Source organism: Hippocampus bargibanti, linkage group LG13 (assembly GCF_051943395.1).
Source record: "Hippocampus bargibanti isolate YZ-2025 linkage group LG13, ASM5194339v1, whole genome shotgun sequence".
Classification (NCBI taxonomy): domain Eukaryota; kingdom Metazoa; phylum Chordata; class Actinopteri; order Syngnathiformes; family Syngnathidae; genus Hippocampus; species Hippocampus bargibanti.
The window spans coordinates 6,271,476-6,287,677 of record NC_142746.1 but is presented as its reverse complement, the minus strand read 5'-3'; the positions used below and the strand labels follow the sequence as shown (position 1 = coordinate 6,287,677).

The following is a 16,202-nucleotide window of genomic DNA, read 5'->3' as shown; positions in this document are numbered from 1 at the left end:
ATGCTTTCTCCCTCACCTCACTTTCCCCATGTGAACATGATCTTCTTGTTCGTTTGCATGTCAGAGATGCTGATGGGAGAAAGAGATGGCGGTTATGCTGTGTAAAATATTAATCCTTCTTGCTGGCCAATCAAGTTAAACATCCAGTTACTTGGCAAACAAGGCAAGTGAAAAAAGCAGGGAATACATACATTATTTAAGTTTTGGGTTGTTATCCATTCAGAGCGGGTCAGTATGCAAGATTTTACTGTGAATGTCAAAATGAAAATGGTCGTCACACTTTTGTTTTATATAGCACCAAAATAGCTAAAATAAATTCAGTCTGTCATTTGTTGCACTCAACAATCTTGGTGCATTAGGTTACATTGTTCTGGTTTTGTTCTGAGCTGCATCACTATTCTTTTAAAGCTTGACTGCATGGTGGTACAAGACCTTACCTTAAAATTCTGTCCAGTCTTATTTCCCTATGTGGTGTGAACCACACACACGCACACACACACACACACACGCACACGCACACGCACGCACGCACACACACACACACACACACACACACACACACACACACACACACACACACACACACACACACACACACACACACACACACACGCACACACGCACACACACACACACACACACACACAGACCCATACGCACACACACAGACACACAGTGTTTGTCGTGGGAGAGCTCCCCTCATTTACATCAATTATGGATATTCAACTTCCATCCTTGTGGCCTGGCACTGCATATTTTATGGGAAGGGGGTATTTTATGAGTTAATGTGTCCAGTTGACATGCCTGTGAAAGCACTGCCCTGTCCCTTACACTGTGTGGAGGAGAGGGAAGAGCACGCAAACCTGTCTGTATGTATGTGTGTGTGTGTGTGAACGTGCGTGTGTGTGTGTGTGTGTGTGTGTGTGTGTGTGTGTGTGTGTGTGTGTGTGTGTAGGTGGGGGATGTAGTGTGTGTGCGTGTATGTGTGTCAGCCAGAATGCAAGAAAGAATTTCTGCAATGGTACAAATTGCTTTCTGACCTTGTAATTAGTGGCATGAGACACTCAAAAAGAGACTGTGAAAAAGTCTCTGAGGTTGAATCTCAACACCCATGCATAAATGATCATATATCTATCACTATATTTCTATATTTCATTCCTTTCATCACTTTTCTGCATGCTGTGAAATGTAAATTTCTCCACTGCGAGACTAATAAAGGCAAATCCAATCCAATCACAAATGCAATTTTGACCACTTTCTTAGACTTTGTTACGTTACAACAGCAATGTAAATGGTCGTTACCGGAGTTTGGTATGTTATTTTATTCAGGGTGTCCCCTGCCTACTGCGTGAAGATAGGCCCCAGCAACCCCCATCGGTTCCCACATTTTGATGCTTCTGCTTTTCATTCAACACACTAAATACATTTTTAAAAAATGACATCGTATTGTGTCCTCCAGTTAAAACTCACCAGGTATAATACTTCTTTGCAATTTCTGCAAAACTTTGGCAAATGAAGGACAAAAGAAAGAACAGTCGGAAAGTCGGGGGCTCAGAGTGAGGTAACGAGGGGGCATAACACCAACTGGATTGTTTTTAACCATCAGTTAGCAGTTCTCTCATCATCTTCAAACATATCGCCTTAGTGTGATGAGTTCCCCGAAGAGGTCTGTGGCTACTCTGCCTTGAAAGCGCCCTGATTTTTGCCAGTGTGTGCACTTTTAATTGCGCTCCCATTGCTTACCCCACAGCCTTCCAATCTCTCCCCTTCACATTCACCCATTCTCCTCGAGACCCCCGACAGCTCACCCCCCCCCACCTTTTTTCTATACTGTCGTTTAAGCCCTTTCACACTATCTGTCCATTCTTCAAAGGCAAACTTCATTCACTTTATTTTAATTTCATAGACAAACCCCCAGGGCTGAGTGAGCGATGGCTGTGTTATTGGGTGAGGGATAAAGGGAGAAATAAGAAACTCAGCTTTATTTTACTGATGGCTCTGTAATATGCGGGCGAAAGCTTTTTGCACTGCTTACCATCCAAATTAAGAATCAAAATAAAAACTATGAAAAGAATGTGTGATGGGTGAAACTGTTGTTTTTTTTATATTTCTTTTTTCAACAACCAAGTATCACGTAGAAGCCAAGCAGTTACATAAACAGAATTGTGATAGCATAACAAAAACTAATATTTGCACCATGAGCAAAAGAAAGGCTTACATTGATCATTTAGATTAGCCTTTATTGGTGTCCTCCATACCTATTTGCCCTGTCTTTTTTATGGTGATATGAATGCAGTGTGTTTTGCCTGAGAAAAAAATACTTGTGTGTTCTACATACTTGGCCAATAAAGATTATTCTGATTCTCATTCTGGTGTTTGTTGTGTAACGATGAAAAAGGTTTCTTCAGCCGTCATCTGTACTTCTTTGCAGGTGTCGGAAGTTTAACTTCTTATCCAAGAAAATTCGTCAGCAAACTAAAGTCAGCAAGATTTTAGTTTGCTGACAAAGTTTCTTGGATAAGAAGCGAAACGTCCGACACCTTCAAAGAAGTACAGATGACGGCTGAAGAAACCTTTTCATCGATGGACCACTCCTGTATGACTGAGAGCAGACATTTTGCTGTGTAACCCATAACAGAGAACAATACCAAAAATTAAAATGCTGCCAGATTGCATGGTTTGCGTCTTTAATGGCTAACATAAGCTTTAAGGTTGGGATCTTCCTCTCAGCTTTTAATATTTAAACTTGCTGTATGCAGTTGTACGCTGTACTGGATTTTACAGTACTGTCGATAATTGTGCATCCCAGTATGTTTGTGTCAATCTGCAGGTGAACAGGTTGAGTGAAAGATGAGGCCATCCTCTTCGCCCTTTGGTTATTTCTGTACTAAGCCTTCCCTGACATTGGTTGCGCAATGATCTGTGAGATAGAGATCGCTCTTTGTTGTCTCTGTCAGCCAGAACTGGGCCACGGTGCCAGAAGGTCAAGTGAACGGAATAAGAACAGGCTTACACAACACGGAAAATGCAGGCTTGTCTTTGATGTGAAACGAGGCCTATGTGTGTGTGTGTGTGTGTGTGTGTGTGTGTGTGTGTGTGTGTGTGTGTGTGTGTGTGTGTGTGTGTGTGTGTGTGTGTGTGTGTGTGTGTGTGTGTGTGTGTGTGTGTGTGTGCGTGTGCGTGTGTGTGTGTGTGTGTGTGTGTGTGTGTGTGTGTGTGTGTGTGTGTGTGTGTGTGTGTGTGTGTGTGTGTGTTTGTTTTTTTTTTCTCAGACATTGATTTCACACCACAGAAACCTAGCGGTGTACAAGTGGAAATTGCTGCAAAACAATTTTGTTTCCAAACATTTTGTTTAAACATTTTCCTGCTGTTTTTTTTTTTGTTTAAACATTTTCCTGCTGTTTATCTGAAAATGCACAATACCTTTTTTTACACATTATAAGAACACTATATATGTTCACAGATAAATCAGTGACGCATTCAACAATGAATTAAGGATGTTTTGTCAGTTGGCAGCCTGATAGAACAGGTCCTTTGATTGTCGTCAAATTTGTACTTTGCCACTTTTTTTCTGCGCTCTGTTTTCAAGCCCAGACCTAATTTTGTGCAGCAATCTGTCAAATGGAGTATGAAAGCAGGCTACAAAATGTGATTATTTTCACAGTTACATCGAGCTTTGCACAGTTCAATATGGGTGTTGTGCACCATTGTGGGCATGATCACAGCTGATGTAATTTGACACAAATCAAAGCAGTTACACAGCATTTCAAATAAGTGTGCGAGGGTGGGGGGGGGGGGTCAGCAATTGATAAACTGATTGGATCGAATCAATGTAGGAGGTCAAAGTATGATTATAATAAATATCAGGCTGATCTCCACAGGCCGATGACGAAAAGTTGGCCAGGGAGATGACAGATCTGTGAAACGGGCACTTGGACACGATCATCCACCATGATCCTCCTCTGTGTCTGTGTCTGCACTTTTCCAGGCAGCTTGTTTGTTCTCTCCGATGTTGCAACTGCGAGTAGATTCACCCCAATGTGGAGCCAGCCATCGTCCACTTGGAGAAACATGTATTCCCAGAGGAGATACAGAGAGAGACAAGTGCCGGGAATAATATAAAGTGGCAACAGAAAGAAGACTAAATTGGACAGAAAAATTGAACTATTCCTTCAACAAAAAATGTCTTCTGTATATTTGTTAGCCGCCAACAAATGGATTATTGATTGAAATACCTTTTGTGTCTGTGTTACCCACGAAGAAATGGTCTATGGACTGTGAGAACACGGCATTTGTAGGTTTACATTGAAACTCGGTGTATAGCAAATATTAATGTTTCCAAGCATGCTGTGACATCAAGATTTAGCATCGCAACCAGTTGCATCAATGATCCTGCCATTTTATATTGGTCATTGTCCGTGTTGGCAATAATGACTTCAACTAAGGCCTTTAGGTAACTTGATATTTTTTTTCCATTCACAAAGTAATCTAATTATTGTTTTTTTTTTTTTTCCGATAGTCGAAACACTGTTATTGTTGCTGTAAATTAAATTTGTTGCATTTATGTGTATTACGAATACTGTATATTCCTAGTTGTTTAAAATGATGAATAAAGCTTCCATTGTCGATTTAAATTCAATAATGCCTGTGTAATTACCTGACCATTCTACTCATCTTGAATGTCTTTTAAAGACTTCATAACGAGTTACTTTTGTTTGTTATATAAGTACTTCAGAATTAGAATGAAAATCAATTGAGTTAAGATCGGTTGGGTTCAACAAAATAAAGATGTTAAGTTCAGAAATGAAGTATAAGCTTTGAACGAATGAAACAAATTAATTTTGATAAAATACAGGACATAGTATGCAGTATAGCATGCATGAAAATATTTCTTCAGGCGCCATCTGTACTTCTTTGAAGGTGTCGGACGTTTCGCTCCTCATCTGAAGAGCTTCGTAAGCGAACTAAAACTGTGCTGGTAACTCTGGTCCTATTTATATCCCCAATGGACAGGGGTGGCAGTGCCAGACCTCTGCTATATTTATAGGGCCAGAGTTACCAGCACATCTTTAGTTCGCTGACGACTCAGAGCATAAACAGACGTACGCAGCAGCAATCTAAATCTTCTGGCTTGATATGAGACAGACGCAAGTTCAATTGACCTTGATCCAAAGTACACACTTGGTACTCATTGTTTAAGCAGACATTTAAAGTAATGCCATGTATAAAAGGAAAAAAAAGAAATGTCATATCAATTTTACACACTTGAACATTAAGATGTCTTGGGCACCATCAGATGGGAAAAAGAAACAACCATCCATCTATTATCCGAATCGCTAAGGGCATTGTGTCTGAGCTGGAGCCTATCCTAGCACTCTGGGCAGTAGAGTGAATATTCAGGAAGTCTTGTTTTTGAGTTGGTGACGAGTCCGTACGTGACGTCACGAAAGGACCGCCCCCTGACTGAAAAAAGACACATTGTAGCAGTCCTTCCATCACGTCAACGTATTTTGCTGTACATGTTTGGTCTGAGATCCGTGTTGCCGCCAGAAGAGGGCATCCAAGCTCCATATAAGGAATTTATCAACCTGTGGAAGTGGAGGTCGCCACTGGAGGGTGCCATTTTGTGCCTCTTTTTTTTGGGTGAGAGATTTTCCCCCAATGTTGCCTCAAAATGGCACATATAATTCTTTAATCAATTGTAAACATGTATGGTTTCCTCTTCAGAACTATTTGAATCATATTCATAACTGGATGTGTAACAAGAAAGCATATTCTCCGAATCTGAAGCCATTGTTTTGATTCACAAGCAATGCAAGATGTCTTGGCGTGGCGTCACGAACTGGGGGCGGGACTTTCTGAAAATGCCCAATTCGCAGCTCAATTTTTTGCAGATTTTGGACACTTGAAGTCATTTTTATTGGTGTTTTGCATTTGACTAAAATTATCATACGGCGTGTTTTGGGTATTTTAGATGCTATAAAACGTTTTTCTGATGTCAGTTAAAAATCAAAAAAGTGACATCGGTTGTCCTTTAAATAACAGTGAAATTTGCCCGTTTGATCATTGATGAGAAGGTTTCTTCAGCCGTCATCTGTACAAATGTGAAGGTTTCGGACGTTTCGCCTCCTATCCAAGAGGCTTCGTCAGTTCGCCTCTTGGAACCGTCCGAAACCTTCACATTTGTACAGATGACGGCCGAAGAAACCTTCTCATCGATGGACCACTCCTGTACGACTGAGAGCTTACACAGACCTGTTTGATCATTAACTTTCTTTGTGTTTTTTCCAACCGGTGAACATCAGCCCTGCAGAGGAAGAGATTGAGATGGGAATGAGAATGCATGGAACAAGAGCTGAAGGCAGGAATCCACGAGGAATACAAGCCGCGCATTGCCAAATACAAAAACAGGCCGCTCTTTCGTCTTTCTTTATTCTCCTATTTTATTCCCTTTGTTAGCGGAACTTGGCGTATGGGACTTCAGAGGAGGCTGCAATAAGCACATCAAAGCACGCTGACAGATTGTGGCCCAACGGACACACTCGAAGTGGGCATTATTTTCTTGTTGAAAATGTAGAAAAGGCGAGTACAAAGTGGGGAAATGAAAGCGCCTCCTTTGGTTATTTTTGCCTCCCTCCACATTTTTTGCTTTTGTTTCAGCATTGTTTTCCTCTTAGTTTGCTCATGTCGAGGGTCAGACGAGCACCTTGTTTGTGTCAGATTCTCCTTTTTGGGAGATTTATGTCCACCCTACAGTCTTCCTTTCTCACTTTCACACTCTCCCTCTTCCAGACTTTTCTGACAAGCTCTCTTTGAGATCAGTCCACATAGCTCTGGGCAAAAATCCATATGGGTCTTCAACTGCTCTACATTCGACCGACGAATGTTAGGATAGAGAGAGAGAGAGAAGCACGAGTCCCGTGATGAGAAACAAATTATTAATCATGCTGCTCATCTGCTTACCAAAATAAGAGATGGATAGTGAAATCAGAAATGATTTCTTGGCACTTTTTGTGTGTGTGGTTTGTTTGTTTTTTTTTTTTTTTTTTTGTGCGCCTCGGGTATCATTCATCATTGAGCTAAGTGGGAATTCTGAGTAAGACCATAACCGGAGGAATCGGTACAGGATTCTCTCTGTCCGGATCTCAATGGTTGCTAACCAACATAGTGTGTCACTGAGTTCACTCACCTCGAGTGATTAATTTCAGACGTGCTATTGATCACCATTGCTCGTTTTGTTGTTTTGGTGTCATGTCTAAGGGCTGCTCTTTTTTTACTGTTGAATTGCTAAGTAGGCGTGTGGGAGGTAATTTTAAAACATTTTTTTGGAATATGTTTGTTTTATTTTGATTGACATTTGACTCAGTGGGCGGCCCGGTAGCCGAGTGGTGAGCACACCGGCTTCACAGTGCAGAGGTCGCTGGTTCGCGTCCCGGTCTGGCCTCCCTGTGTGGAGTTTGTATGTTCTCCCCGGACCCGCGTGGGTTTTCTCCGGGTCCCCCTAGGTGTGAGTGCGAGAGTGACTGTTGTATGCCTTTGTGTGCCCTGCGATTGGCTGGCAACCAATTCAGGGTGTCCCCCGCCTCGTGCCCGAAGACAGCTGAGATAGGCTCCAGCAACCCCCACGACCCTAATGAGGAAGAAGCGGTACGGAAAATGAGATGAGATGAGATTTGACTCAGTCATCATTGTTTTTCAATTACGACTCATTTTAGTAGATGAACAAACATATATATGGAATTTAAAATACTATCCGATCAGGCTGCATCCAGTTAGTGCCATTTTTTTAATAAAATGCTATTATAAGAATTAGTTTGTAAGCTTAAGCTGCAGGTTGTATAATGGTTCATTCATCTGACTTCAGTACATGCACCATGGATTCAGTCAAAAGCACATTTATTCCAGCTATTTGGCTGTTTTTGAATAAATGTGTTTTTGAAATATATAACAACAGAGAGAATATTATAACACGAGAGTCAAGATTTGGACCCAATAGGTGACAGAAGACAAAAATGGAAAACTAAAAGTTTTATATCAAAAAACAAAAAAAAGCAGGGCCTGGAAGGATAAGCATTCTGACAATGTAAAACTTGAGTAACTCAAACCTACATACGGATATGAGAGATTATGTCCTTGTGTGGTCGACTAAACGACGAAAAGCAAAGATAGGACATCAAGCACCCAAACAGACAAAACCAGCGGTAGCAAAAGTCATCCAGATACAACATATCAATGAACAAGTCAGGTATGCACGTTCACTGCAAGCACGTTAACTTTTAACGTGCCTTTTACTGTTTGTCACTTCAATTCTTCTGCCCAAAGCTGAATAATTGTACACAGCAGCTTATGCCCGTTTTATAATGCATTCCATGTGTTTTATGCAGTGTATATATAAAACCAAATTTGACAGAAAAGGATCAAGTTTACAAGCACAGTACTCTTCCTGAATATATTTTGTTAATCTCTTTGAAAAACATTCCATACAATTATCACTTAGCGTCTTAATCAACCACCAAGGACATTTGGTCCGCCAATTCAAATGAAACAGATTTACGGCATGAGCCAAAGTTACTAATTCTGAAATTCAACATTCATCTGACAACACGGCAAGGGTGATATCTTTCAAAGCAATTCCAGCATCACAGAAATCGTCTGCCATCGGACCTGCCATGGCCCCTGAGGGTGATGATTCAGTCCATTGTCCAAGAATTGACAGAATTTCACAGCTATGCACGTTTCCCGGTTTTGATGCCTTTTTCACACATGGTGTGACCCTGTTAAAAATGCTACACAGGACACGTATACTTCCTTGGACTGTAGATGCTCCACACATTCACTCCACATCGACCTCTTGGACACCTCTCTCTGGTTTTGATCTCCTTTCCTTCACTCTTTGGCCCCTCGAGATGTCAATGTAGACAGAAGGGGTTTCCAGGGTGTTTCACGGGGCCTTTCAATTCTTCATCCAGGTCTTAGTGTTCAAAGACCTTGGCCAGTAATTCAGCTGCACGCACACGCATGCACATAAAACACACGCTCTTTGTCTTGAAATGCACATAGGTTCTCTGGTAAAGTAAAAAATGGCAAGGCAAGAACTTTTCAACAGAAAAAAGAATGAGCAGGCTACTGAGTACTGAGAGCTTATCTGAATATCAGAATACGATTGTCTCAAATGTTTAATTTAATGCACTTACACTTATTAAGAAAAAAAAACTTGTCTTGTTTCAATAAATTTCACCATGAGTAGAAGATATGGATTGCTATATTTGAAAATGTGGCTGCTTTCAGAGCAGCTCCTGTATTTTGTTTCTTTTCCTTTCCTCTTCCTTTCATAATTTTGCTGCTGAGAAATGTACATTTCTCCATTGATGAACTAATAAAGGTGACTCTAATCTAATTGAATCTAATCTAATCTAATGTTATGGCTAACATAGATGAGTGCAAAGTACTGCAGAATATGATCTTGTAGCTGTTTATTCATGTAATGTAGTTTCTAAGGCCAATAAAATCAGCTTGTTTATTGCCGTTATTTAGTGATTTTGTGTGGATCTGATAGGCAAAGATGCCAAAAATCGCCCACATTCAATACCTTAAAATACATACAAATGAAATCTGATGGCGGCACTGTGAGAAACTCAGAGTGCAGAGAGTCTGGTTTTGATTCTGGCTGAGGCCTTCCTGTGTTGAGTTTGCCAGTTTTCCTTGTTGTCGTGTGGGTTTTCTCCCAGGTATTCTGGTTTCCACCGCCATTACTAAGAGCAAATAGAAATAATAATAAAGTGTTTGAGTGAGTGTGAGTGTTTTGCAGCATTACTTGCTGTCTATGAATCTTCACTTTTGTTTGCAGATTGTTCGTATGTCGGTGTCGACGAGTGTCTTGTAGTCAGTAGGATGACAATGTGTGCAGAAGGCTTGTCTGGCCATATCAAGATGTCCTTATTATTGACGGCAAAATGGCAGATAAGGAAGGATAAGTACCCTGTCGTGTGCATCCATCGCAGCCCCTGCACTGAATCAACCTACGGTATCTGCGACCCAAGTTTCTTTCTCAGTCCCTTTGTGATGAAGAGGAGTTAAATGTTTTGGAAAATCGTCCTCACATATACTGTATTTAATTTTGGGAATTATTTTGAGGGATTATTGCGCAATTAATAATAATAATAATAATAATAATAATAATAATAATAATAATAATAATAATAATAATAATAGTCACAGACAAGCATAGGTTCTATAATAAATGAAATGCAATCAAAAATATAATGCAATAAATAAAATACAATTATAAATAGAAACAAGAGAGAGCGCTACACAGAAAATGCAATTTTAAATAGGTGGGTTTTGAGATGGGACTTGAATAAAGAATTAATGAGAGTCCAATCAAAGGTGAATTGTTTATAATTCAAAATTGTGATTACTATAGCAATGCTAACCCCAAGGGGTATTCAGGGATTCATTTTTGTAACCTGGATTTGTCCAAGATGTCGCCCACTTCTCACCCAAAGTCACCAGGTGTAGGCGCAGGGCCTTGAAAATGGCGGGTTATACAGACAGATGAATGGACAAATGGACGGAGGAATGGAAAGATGATGGTCATGCCGGGAGTCCCTTTAAAAGCCACTGATTGGAAGGTGCAGGCGGGGCCGACAGTGCCACCCGTTGGTCGCCAACCAGATCATGACACTCTGAGCCTCTTCTGAGTTTTTGGCACATCTAATAATATCAGTTCTGCAAACCTGAGGTGCTGGGAAGGTGTATGGTGGTAGATGGGCTCGCAGGTGGTGAGGAGGAGCGAGTCCATTTCAAGATTTGAAAACGAATAATAAGATCTTGAAAATAACTCTTGCATGTGTAGGGAGCCAGTGAAGGGATGCCAGAGTAGGTGTTATGTGATCCCTGTTTCGAGTACCAGTCAAGAGGAGAGCAGCAGCATTCTGGACCAGCTGGAGACAGTTCTGCTCAGGAACTAGAGAGTTCTGGAGAGTCACACTGTAACATCCTGCTGTGGATGTGCAATAATACATTATTATTACAATGGGGCCTCGGTTTACGAACACCTTGCCTTACAATTTTTTTGGTTTACGAACGTTAAATTTATGAAAATTAAACCTTGGCATAAGCACTAATTTTCAGGATACACATGAATCGCCACTCCACCACGGCTGGCGGAGTAATCTTTGGGGGAAGAACACCAAAGCACACGACCGAACAGCGCCCCAGCCGGCCGACCTTTCCACACCCTCTGTTGAATATCTGAATGCACACGTCGATCGTCTTCAACGATACTTTTGCTGTTATGGGGCCGAAAAAGACCTCACCACAGGCTCGTGTTCAGCCGAAGAAGACACAATACAAAATTACAGTCGGGGAGAAGAAGGAGATCATTGAGAAACATGAACGAGGTGTGCGTTTGTCTGATTTAGCACGCCATTCAGGAGCTGTCATCTGAGGGCGAGGAGGAGGAGATGGCTGCAGCATCAAGTGAGAGCATCAAGGCAATGTTGGCTAAGTGGAATGATGTGCAGGCTTTTATTGAACAGTTCCATTCAGAAAAGACTGTGGCTATGAGAATAATCAACATGATGAATGATAATGTGATGCCTCACTTTCGTAAAACCTTACAAGTAAGAAAGCAACAGGTGTCAATTAAGAGCCATCAACGACCTTCACATATGTAAATAGAGTGACTTTATTATATAGTGCAGTGTATTTATTTCATTACAATACAATAGCACATTTATTATACATAGAATAAGGTAAATTGTGTGTAGTTTTAAGGCTTATTTAGTTGAAAACTATATTTTATGGGGACCTGGGAACGGATTATTCTAATTTTAATGGTTTCCTATGGGAAATTGATTTTTGGGATCCACACTTCGCCTTACACACTCTGTCTGGGAACCAATTAAGTCCGTAAGCCAAGGCCCCACTGTATATAGGAATACACATTTTCTCTAGGGTCATCCCACCACCCACTCCCCTTTTGAGAAGGACCGAATTAATGTACAATGGCTCAATGTTGCTGTGTCTGTGTCAGTTATCAATTTTATTCAACTGTGTCATGTGTTTCTCAGTAAATCATGTTGCAGCACTGTCTACCATGTGTAACTCTCTGATGTGCTAAATGTATTGTACTACAAGTATACAGTTTGTAAAAGAATGAAGATACAGTTTGTAAAAGACTAAGAAGAAGATTAATACGAGAAATGAAAAGAAACTGACCTCTGTAAGTTTACACGGCGTTGAAGTGTCATCAAGCTCATTATTTGAGCGAAATGCAGTCATGCACAAGCGCACTTATACCTGGACAAGTAAACAATTAAACATATCCCTCATTAGAACATTACAGAGGAGGTTTTGGAGACACAGATAGTTGTCAATTGTTGTTTCTCTTTTCATCGCAATAAAAATCAAATCATCAAAAAATGCCATTTTATGATTGTTACTTGTTTTTGTATTGTACTTTTTTATATTGTTTCATATGTTCCGTTTAGGCAAAAACTTCAAAAATACAAAATGGGGAAACAGGTCTGAATTTGAATTCATGTAATTCATTGGGGGTGACTGGGAAGTTCCAGCACCCGTAAAGACACATAGATTGCTGACGACCACAATCACAATCCAACAAATGACCCATTAGCCAAATTATAATGAGCACATATTTGAAGTGTTGATGTATGCATGAGTATTACATGTGATGTAGAAAATGCGTTAAATATGGACAAGCAGACTTGCAGCAAATTACTTCAGCAACACTGACTGCAGCCAAAGCATAATTTCCATGTGAGATGTGATGCATGAAGCCGATTACAATGATGCTTCAAAGATGTTTGTCCTTGCGCTTACATGTTTGATTGATTATTTGATAGATTGCGGTCATGGTCCTGATTGATCGTGGCAGCTAAATAGTTAGCTTAGCGTGTGCATATGTGTGTGTTTTCAATTTTGACATTTAAACATGCGTGTGATACATGAGAAACATGGAATAATTGATTTTTAAGAGCTATATTTTGTTGTACAGTGCATTTATTTTTTTTGGTGCCAGATTGGACTTTAAAGCAAAATATTTACAATAAAATTTAAATTAAGATAGCATGGGGGGAGGGTGGTTAGCACATCTGTCTTACAATACGGGTGTCATTGGTTTTATTCCGGTTCCTTGTCTTCCTTTGTGAAATTTGGATATTCTCTCGGTGTTTGTTTGAATGACTTTTCTCCAAGTACTGCACTTTAGTCCCACTCCCCGCCCAAAAAAAGTGGTGTATATTAATTGAATGTGCTAAATTGTGAGTGTGAATGGCTGTTTGTCTTGTGGTTGTTGCTCTGAATATGTGAGTTTATTTCCCGAAACCCTTACTGTGGATACGATGACAAAAAATGACCAACACACACTCGAGCAGGCCTTGCTAAGATGTTTTGTCACCCTGACCAACTCACTGAAAAAAAAAGAAATAAAAAAATGAAAAAATGATTGCTACACACTGCTCCGCCATAAGGTTGACCAAGAACTTGAAACTAGGACTGCACACACGTTACTCAGAGAAGGAAATAGACACCAGGAGGATATGATTTTAAATCATATTTACACGTTTACACAATGCATGTCATTGTTTAAATGTGATTTGCTGTCTATTCATAATGGCAGAAAAAATGTCATAAACTGAGTATTGCAGTCATCCATATAAAGACATTTTTCCCCCTGCACCATCCTTTTTCACGGCTGCTTGGGCTCCTAACAGGAACCTGTTTGTGTTTTGTCGTGTCACGCTTGACTTCACCCACCTCCTCCAACACACTAACCACTGTCTTGTTTGCTTCTGCCCAAGTGGCTCCCTTTTGAATGTGCAACTTGGTTGAACAATTAATTATTATAATGATAGACCAGTACCCAGTGGTAGTTTTAACAAGGGAAAAGAGAATATGAGGATGGAATTGATACCAACAGTATAATTAATCGGCTGGAGTGGGGAAAACAAATACTGCACATTGATGTGCAGTATTTCTTTTTGGTTTTGATTGATAAATACATACATACGTGCATTTCAACAACTCTCAATCAAAAATATTTCATGTGTCATAATTATGCATTTCACTCTGCAAATTTCTGCCACAATTCCTTCGATACACAATTGAACAGCACTATATGATGGCAACAAGACACAATGACCATGTAAGACAACTGATAATGGGTTAAAAGTGATCGTTCTTTCCTGGTTCATGGCTGCTCAGGGTGTTGATAGCAGAGGATGGTTAAATCAGCAGAAAGCCAGGTGTTGAACAAAACAAGTTAGTTTAATCTTGTAGACAGCAGAGACATCGTGGGAGATCGGCCGAGGAGGGGCAGAAAGGAAAGAGAGCGAAAGACGAACTGGGAGAGCATTTTATAAGATGGGCAGGGTGCAACGCCAGACAACCAGTCAAACAAGTTTATGACCAGTTTTCCATTTGCAAATACTAAAGTGTCTTTTCTAAATAGTTTTTAACTCATTCACAGCCATTAACAAATGTATTCAGGAATTGAAAATAAGACGTACAGGCCATTCCCGAATTTGTTTGGGTTTTGTTTTTTCATGCTTGCATGTCGATAAAGCGGTGGCCATGGCCTCTGCCAATATTTTTTTTTTCAGTTCCACAATAGGGCAGCATTTCCCTTTGTTCCATGTTAGCGCTGTGCTCCAGCTTCAGCTGTTGTTAAAGCACTATATAAACCAATATGTATGTATTGCATTGTATTTTGGGCAGCCACCCTCATTTCAAGCTCACATAACTCCAGACCCATATAATTTAGGAATTGACTCTTTTTTTTCTATGAAAGAAGAGAGTCTAAGGCTTCTAACACTGCGCTGAATGTTTGTGTTCTCATAAAACTCAATATTATGTGGGTACTGGAATACAAGTGACGATGTCAAAAACCCTGGCACTGGAGTGGACACATTTTTTAGCATGTCTGGCAGTGAATGAGTTAATCAGATGTGACTGTCAACAAAATAAATAAAGTTGTCCTCCAAAGTGAAATTTGTATCACATCAGCGTTGTTTGGTTGGATGGGAAGCAGACGGGGTGATGATTCCTTTTCTCCACCCTTCCTGATACAAGCTTCCGCACTGCATCCACTTCCATTCATCACAGGCCATATTGAGTGAAATTCTGCGGCGGTGCCGGTAATCAATGGAAGGACTCCATATGGTGGGGATCAAAGGTGTCACATAGTGTTTGGTTCTGCTTTATTGCCAGCCAGCACTGTTAATTGGACAACAAGATCAGAGGCAATATTAAAATCCAATTAAATTGATATGAACAGATTGCCAAGTGATGTACGCTAATGTATAATTGAGTATCAAGCAAATGCGAGTGGCCCGTCTCGAGTGCCGAGCTGTTGAATAAATGATGGCCTCGCCGTAGAGGACGGAAACAACTTTGCACATTAGCCTGCCTACCCCTCCCCGTCCTCCTTTCCTACCCTTCTCTCAATCCCCTCCTTCACTCTCCCTGCCCTCAGATATGGAAGGACACAGAATATCTCTGCCTCTTTTGCTTCTTGGGAGTCAACCGGAGAGTCGCATGTTTCCGTGCTTGACAGTGTGAGGGCAAAAGAGGCGAGATGGTGACCACAAATGCGTGCAGTTGTGTCATCGTGCGTGTCCAAAGGGAGACGTAGGAGATGGTGCATAACATTTTAACAGTGCTATTCCTTCACACGCGCGCAGCTTTAATTTGAGTTTAATGAAATCTAAATTATGTATTGCTTTTTTTTATGGACAAAAAACAAGCGCGTGTTTTGGTGGTTTGACTAATCAGGCGTAAACAACAGTGCCATTTCCCCAGAGTGACTCTGTGATATGGAGTGCTCTTTAAGAAAAAGGAATAAATAAGCAGATGAAGATGGATGCTCCGACACTATTTAACAGACCACCGAGGTTCAGTCCAAGGTGACATTCCCTGATAAGGTACACTTGGACCACAGCCCAAATGAATCAAAAGTTCATCACAACTCATTCATTTATTAATTGAATATTTTGCGCCTGGATTTAATGTGTTCCGCTGCTGGCTAATTTGTGTCACTGGTAGGCTGATAAGGAGATTTACATATCAAATTTTAATGATATTTTGGCTCCAATGATCCCCCTCCATTTTGGGGGGCTAATTATTTATTTCTGTTGTTTTGGTTGAGGTCCAGCATATGTGTTTTAGCCCCCTGCCTC

The 16,202-nt window shown here is 40.6% G+C and overlaps 1 long non-coding RNA gene across 1 annotated transcript; it reads right to left on the bottom strand.

Moving 5' to 3' along the window:
* Positions 1–10,217: 10,217 nt before the first annotated feature.
* On the bottom strand, positions 10,218–14,324 carry LOC148889143 (uncharacterized). Its single transcript, XR_016116892.1, has 3 exons — positions 13,358–14,324; positions 12,223–12,303; positions 10,218–11,002 (listed from the first exon to the last, which is right to left on the bottom strand). It is a non-coding gene; the product is annotated as an uncharacterized LOC148889143 (long non-coding RNA).
* Between the last annotated feature and the right edge of the window lie 1,878 nt (positions 14,325–16,202).